Below are 8,115 nucleotides of genomic sequence, written 5' to 3'. Positions count from 1 at the left end.
GCCTGATCCTGATTCTAGACTTCAAGCTGCACTTGCACTTAACTGTTAACCCTCTGTGTCAGCCTTGCTGGTGGCCAGGATAGAGGCAAGTTTCTTCTGACCCCCGCCCCCCTCCTTTCCTTTGTGTTTTTCTTCATTTTAAAGTGTCAAGCCCAGAACAATCTGTGGAAGGAATCTGCTGTTACAGCCTGCGTTTACAAGTGTGATCATTTTGCTAATCAGGTAAAATGCACCACATGTTCAATCCGACACATTTAATGATAGACACAGTAGATACTGTGTTGCATGTTAATGAAGAATTTTAAAAGGGCAGGACACGTAAATTACTATAATTACACATTTTGGCAGTTCAATGTATCCTTGTAGACTTTTTCTCTCACCCCTCCCCCAGATCTATAGTATTTGTGCTATTTTGAGGGATATTTTTTCCCCTATGACCATCCATATATTGCCACTTAGTTTTATGGTAACAGTTACCATCATCATGAAGACAAAAGACCCCCATCCCCAGCACCTGGAATGCCTTCTGCCCAGTACTGTTCTTTAGTCCTGTGTCTAAGTCTCTAGGGGCTTCACTTGGCTATACCTTCAGAAGAACTTCCAGTGATTCCACCCTCCACCATCTTATTCATTCCCAAGCTTTCTGTTCCCAACAAGTTGTTCTGGGTGTTGGTGAATTGAACTGCAGAAACTTGCATCTGGGCAGTCAGCCTTGCTATAAATTGGGGTGGGAGAGACAGGAGGAGAGAGGAGATGGCTGGGCAGATGACCCTGGCAGGGGTTGAGATAAGGCATAGTCTGGGGGGAACACGTTCTGAGATCCTGAGTCACAGGACTGCAAATACTCAGTCCAGTCTCTTCCATGATGGCTGAATCTCTTGCCTAACGGGGACAAAAGGAAGGTTAGAGCAGGACCTTGGGATCCCTTCTGATTTACTTCTCTACAGATACCATAGGATTATTTGGGTTACACAGCAGAAGGGTGTCTTTCTAAAAAGACCCCAAATGTTATTCTGATCTTAGTATCTTTAAGTAGTGAAATGAATAGTGAATGAAGGGACTGGGGTTGTGGCCCAGTGGTAGAGTGCTTGCCTAGCATGCATGAGGCACTGGGTTCAATTCTCAGCACCCCATACAAATAAATAAAATAAAGATCCATCAACAACCTAGAAACATTTTAAAAAATAGTGAATGAAGCTTTTTATCTCATGATAAAAGCTTAATATGCTTCATATACAGATTTGATTGAACACTATATAAGGGTACAGTATGATTTTGTTTCAGGGCAAATGGTGATTCAAATCTGACCACATTGTTATCGAGGGCCTGCAGCTGGGGACAAAAGGGCTGCAAAATGCATTTTAAAATCAGGTATTGGTCCTTGGGACTCCCAACTAACAAGGAAAACACCACATTTTCCCCTTCCTTCAAATGCCTTAGCTTCAGGAGATGGGTCTCCTTCAGGTACCCAATATGAAGTTGTGAATGAAATGTGGGATGGTATTCCCTGCTAGAAAAGGAAACCCATGTGGTCCACTTGGCTCTAACTTTACTCCCAGAAATTTCTTCGGGTTACTTCCAAGTGCCATTTGTCTTCCATAGCTGGACCATGACAAATGAGAAACTTACCTCTCTACCTCTAGAATCTTAACTAGCTTGGGAGGAGAGAGAGAGAGAAGGAGGGAGGGGAGAGAGGAAGAGAGAGAGAAAAGAGAAGAGAGAGCGAGAAAGAGAGAGAGAAGAGAAAGAATTATTTTGTGAAGCAGATTTTCTTGAAGCATGATCTACCCAGAATCAGAATCAAGGGTAAGGGCCAAGAATCTGTACTTTTAATAAGTACTTTCTATGATTTTTTTTTTTTTTTTTTTTTTTTTTTTGCACACTGGTTCAAGAAGCCCTAGTGTGGAAAGAAGACACTCCAGGTACAAAGGAATGAGGACAAATGGATGCCAGGCTTCAAGGGAAAATAAAAGCGGGAGGCTGGCAATTCCATTGTTTTGAGACTAGCACAGTATCTTTTCTGGCCAGCAGAGCTATAGATGCACCAGAACTATGAAGCTAGGTGATGACTGGTCACTCCACATGCTTTCCAGGTCACTGGGACTCATCTTTCCAACTCACACACCCTTGCCCCAGCCACCCACAAGCACAGGTTCTAGGTGTGCCACTCTACGGCTTCAGCCTTGTGTTTCCTCATAGGCCAGACAGTTGAGGTAAGTCTCTTCAAAGCTTTAGTCTTTCTGGCTTGGCTCTCAGAATCTCTGCTTCCCTAAGCTGTTGCTAGAAGAGGATTCCAATTATACCACCCAGAGTGGAGACAGCAACAAAAATATCCTGAGTGAGAGGCTCTGTCAGGTCCTTTATAGATCTTTGTAGGTAATGACTACTCTTACTCTTGAACATATCCTATCCCAAACACATACACGCTTCTTGCTAAGTTAAAAATAGGCCCTCGTCCCTTGTTAAATATAACAACTTTGATATAAAAAATAAGATAAATATCAGTTTATTTTCTGTTACTATAATAAAATACCTGAGACTGGATCATTTGTAAAGAACAATTGGCTCCTGGAGACTGGTTGTTCCAAGAGCACCTGATTCTACTGGCATCTGGTGAGGATATTCTAGTTGTATCATAACACAGTGAGAGCATCACATGGCAAGACAGAGCAAGTGAGCCAGAGAAAGTTTCTGTTCATAACAAAACCATTCCCTCAACAACCTATGAACCCATAAATGAATTAATTCATCCATAAGGACAGAGCTCTTAAGAGCCTCCCAAAGGACCTGCCTCCAAATACCGAGTACATATGAATTTGTATACTGGGTTTCCAACACATGAAAAATGAAGGATGCATTCAAACTACAGAAGTAAATGGCTTTGACAATCCTGAGTTTTAAAATAAATTCTTCATTTTGTTCTTGGAATCTAAACTATTACATTTACATGGAACTATTAAAGAGTTTGGAGTTTAAAGTTTAAAAGTCGAGGAAGTTTACCTTTTGTGGGTAAGCATTTAATAAAAACAGTTGTTAATTCTGATTTTTCTAGTTTCGTATTTTGGAACAAGACTTTTCTTCCATGTTGCATGCTTTCTCTGTGGGTCTTTGAAAGTGCTCAGGGTTTGGTCCCCATATGGCAGAGAGGGATGCCTGGTACTGGGGGTGTTCTGATGCTGGAGAGAAGCAATGAGAACCTGTGTCCTTGAGAAAGTCCCTTTCTTTCTCTTTCTGCCTTCCATTCTCCTGCATCTTTTGGCAGAACCAAACTGGAAACCAGCTGACAAAGGAGGTTAAGAAATGTACATGCTGATTCTCAGCCCCAGTGTCCTGTGGGAAATTACTTTGATACAGTGGCTGCCTCTATGATGGGCAGATTATTCCAGAGGTCACTGACCAGGAAGACTCAAACCAAATTATGATGATCAAATCACAAAAGTTTTTGAATCTATTTAAAACATAGAGCCTGATCCAAGGGGCAGGAGTTGGGGTAGGTTGACACGCTTGGGGTAGTATACAAACAAGGTGAATGGAATATACTATCTGAGTCTTGTGTTTTATTCCAGGGTAATTATGAGAACCAGAATTGAGATTAAGTAAGAGAGCAAATGGTAGATGCTCGGGGACTCATACCTATTTGCTTCATTGTGAGGTGCAAGAGCAGACAGGCCTGACCTCTGGTCTTTGTACACTCCATCATTGTTCTGGACAGCCATCTTTTGTGTCAGCATTTCTGCGACAGAGCATATAGGCCCCAGAATGGTGTCACTAATAGGTAGACAATTTAGCAATGGCTTTCAGCTCACAGGTGGCATGATCTATACCTTGTGAGTTATTACTTTTTTTTTCTATCCCTCTCTATCTGCAAGTAACACTCCAGTTTGTTTCGTTTACTCTATTTTTAGATGCCTTAGGGGTTACTAATATTTTTAGTACATCTTCTGAATTCTGCCTACCTTTCACAGGTTACTTGTTTGCTTATCCCCTGTCGTTAATACATCTGAGGAGCTCTACCCATCTCACTTGCTGTCCTTGTCCTTTGTAGTGGTAGGTAACTGGGAAAAAATCCAGTTTCATTTATTTTTCATACAGATAACGGTTTTCCTAGCTCCATTTACCAAGTGGTCTCTTCCCTCACGGATGATCTGACCTGACATTCTGGTCATGTGTTGGCATTTGACATAATTGTGGGTCTGGTTCTGGGCTGTTTGTCTATTGGTCAGCATACATCCCAATGCCTTTGCTATCTCCTTTACTGTGACTTTCATTAAGTCCTGATATCTGTAGGACAATTATTTCCCTCCTTAATTTTCTTTAGAAGTACCCTGTTCTTGGCTAGTCTTGGCTCTTGATCTCCCCACATACATAGCAATACTTTGATCACCGCTTATCAGATTCCTTTCCAAAACAGGCTTTTGGATTTTGACCAAAATTGCCCCACTGATTAATTTGGAGAAAACTAAATGTTTTGTTCAGCAGTCATGTTGTATATCACCATTGTTTGAATCTTTATGGCCGTTTATGATTTTCCCTGTAGTGGGTTTTAGTTTATCTTTTGTTAGATTTATTCCTAGGTAATTGATGTCCTCTAAGGCTACTGTAAATAGTTTCTCCTTTTTAATTTATTTTTGTTCCTGATGTATGAAAATGCAATTCATTGTTTTATATTAATCTTGTATTAAACTTGTTTGTTAAATTCTCCTATTATTTCTAATTATTTCTAGATTCTTTTCGGTTTTCTATGTAAATGATCATATCAGTGCAAGTAGTGATAATGTTTTCTTTCCAATCTTCTGCCTCTGATTTGATTTGCTCAAGTTAATGTACTGGCAAGAACATCTAAGGATGAAATATGTGGTGATTCTACACATCCTTGCCTCAGTCCAGATTTTGAAGGGTAAATTTCCAGTGTGTTTAATATTTCCACATTTGCTTATTCTTTAATACATGCTTTTTATGTGCTAAGGAAATTCCTTTCTATTACTAATTTGCTAAATATTTTTCTCTAATAATGAACTTATGCTGACTTTAAAAAATGCTTTCTATATAACTATTAAAATGACAAAGTTTCTCTCTTTTAAAGGTAGTACTGTGAATTACATTTATAGGTTTTCTAACATTAAATCAGTTTGAATATTTTGGATTAAACCCATCTTCATCGTGGTCTATTAATTTTTATACAACATAGAATTTAATTTGCTAATGCAATCATCTTCTTATAATTTTTTTCTCTCACTCTTAGAAATGGGCACAAGCATGTAATTTTTAAAAATCGTTTTGTTACTGTCTGGTTCTGGTATTGGAGCAATGAACTTTTTATAAAATAAGTTTGAGCATATTTCCCCACTTTTTTCTATTCTTAGGAAAAGGTTTTCTTTTGTTTTTGTACCAGGGATTGAACCCACAGTGGTTAAACACCACCACATCCCAAGGCCATTTTTTATAATTTTTAAATTTTAAGAAAGGGTTTTGCTATGTTGCTTAGGGCCTTGTCAAGTTGCTGGGGCTGGCTTTGAACTTGCAATTTCCCTGCTTCAGCTTCCCAAGCTGCTGGGATTACAGGCATGCCCACTGTGCCCAGCAGAAAAAGTCTTTATAAGGTGGATGGCTTCCTTTTAAAGATTTGTTAGAATCTTTTGGGCCTGATAGTTAGTGTGGAACTATTTTACAATAGTGCTTCCATTTCTGTAATTTCATAAGAATTATCAGATTATTTTTTTTCTTCTTGGGTACATTTTGTTATTTTCCTGGGAAACTATGTATTTATCAAATTATTTAAACTGTGGCTGATAAAATTTCTATTTTCTTGTAACTATGTGTTTAACCCTGAGTATGTCCCCATTTTCATCCATATTATTACTTGTTTGTGAATCACTGTGTCTTAACTTTTACAAACATTTAAGTTGCAAGATTTTAAAAATTATTTATTTCAATTATATGTGAATATGCTGATATATAACTATATATTTATAACATATATAACTATATATAGAACATATATAACTACATGTACTATATATAAAACATACATAGCATATATAACTATGTATGTAGTTATATATAATTGTATACAGTTATATATAACTATATATAGATAACTATATATAAAAAACTATATATATATATATGTATACACACACACAGACACACACACACACACACACACACACACACACATATATATAAAAAACTTTGAGTGAGTTGGAAATTATTCCTATGTTGTGAAAACATCCCTCTCTTGCACTTGAGTGGGTGGGACTGTTCCTTAGAAGGGCGTGAACTTGGGCTAATCGACTAGTGTAGGCGCCCAAGATAATCAATTGGCATCTTTCATAGGCCCTGGAGACATCATTAAAAACAGAAACATGATGTTCAGAAAAGAGGCCATGAGTGCAATGCCTCATGTCCCCCTTCTCCTCCAAGCATAGTCCCAGGGCTGCCACACCAGTTTTGCCTACTAAGGGATAAGCTTGTGAGTGAGAAAGATGTGGCCTTTCAGCTTAACTTGCACATAAGCCAGTTTTTCTGCGATTGCTGCAACCAGTCAGAGCTGAGGATCTGAAGCATAAGTGGAATGGAAGCATGTGCCAGTGCAATGCTATTTTGTTGCAGGAGAAGTAAAGAGTAAGTATAGGTGATGATATATATTATATATTTATTATCTATAATAATTGTTCTGGGTGGTTGAATTATGGGTCATTTTCACTTTCTTCCTCCCTCTTATATGCCATGCATAAATTTGTTTGTTTGTTTATTTATTTTTCAATAAGCATGTGTTACTTTTACAAACAAAAATAATAAAGTTATTTTCATTTTGGAAAGGAAAAAGGTGTGGCAGTTAATAATTATTGTAGTTCTTTTCTTTGGATTTGTCAAATCCTGGGTAGTCTGTAGGAGCAGTCATGGGACAGCTGAAAGTAACTTGGTTAAAGGGTGACAATGCAGTGAGGAGGGTGACCTGTGTAAAGAGCTATACACCCTGGGGAGCAACTCCCGAGAAAGGGACTGAAATCCACTGTGTACGAATATGAGAGCATCTGTGCTTCCGGTATTGACTCTGTTGGCTCCCCTGCCATCTTTTCCAGGTTTTCAGCAAATCTTCCTGATGGTGCAGGCCTAACCCAGCATTGTTTATGAGTACTACCAAAGATCATTATGTTTCCACTAAAACCAGAATATCAAAGGGGGTTCAGGCTACCCTGGGGGTGAGGTAGAACTGATTCAAAAAAATTCCAATTTTTTGAATTTATTTTTATTTTTATTCAGGAAAAAAAAGAAATGGAACTCCTTGGCAAAATATCCTTCTTCATGTGGACATCCATTCTTCTGGTACTGTCCACAGTAGATGTAGGGAGGAGATTTCCCTGCCCAGAGCATCCTGGAATCCTTCTTGCATCCAATGCTGTTTCCAGTTCATAGCCCAACAGGCTATAAACACCAGGCACCTAGTGGCCTTTGTCTCTGTAAACCAAATGGAGAACTTTAATGACATACATTTTATGGACGCCAAAAGAAAAGAGGATGGCTATTTTTAACTTGGGGCAGGAAAATGTGGCTGGAAAGGAAACATCTGTCTCAAACTATTCTCTGGAGCTTTATAGGGAGGTCTTCTCTAACATGTAACCATCCAAAATGAAATAAGGTGTTTGGTCCAGTCCTGGCTCTGCAAGCAAAAGGCAAAGCATTCCTCACTTCTCGTCTGTGTTGGGGCTACCAGCTGGAACAGACCACTCAGAGGCACAACATGGGGGAAAAGCTAAAGACAGACAGATTCCTAGGAAGTTTTGGACCCCTTCTAGTTTATCATCTTCATCCAAAAATGGCTCCGCCCTCAAATTTTATAGACTCCTTAATTGGGGGTTGCCATAGGACTCAAACTGGGAGTGAGACCTCTGAGTGCCAAAGTGCTTTCCGTGGTAGTCTGACAGCTCATCTCTGAACAGAGAAGTTTTTCTTTCTTTCAGGGGCAGCAGGAAAGTTCTCTTTTCCCCCAAGACATGCCAGTTTCCTGGGTGTCTTGATGGGGGGTTGGGGCGGGGAATGTTGTGCAAAGTTCAGAAACATCTTTCTGCCTCTGCAGAAGCATTATCAATCATTCCTGGACACACAGAGCAA

Source organism: Spermophilus citellus, assembly GCF_964194105.1.
Source record: "Spermophilus citellus genome assembly, chromosome: 6".
In the NCBI taxonomy this organism is placed as follows: domain Eukaryota; kingdom Metazoa; phylum Chordata; class Mammalia; order Rodentia; family Sciuridae; genus Spermophilus; species Spermophilus citellus.
This window is presented reverse-complemented; position numbering follows the sequence as displayed.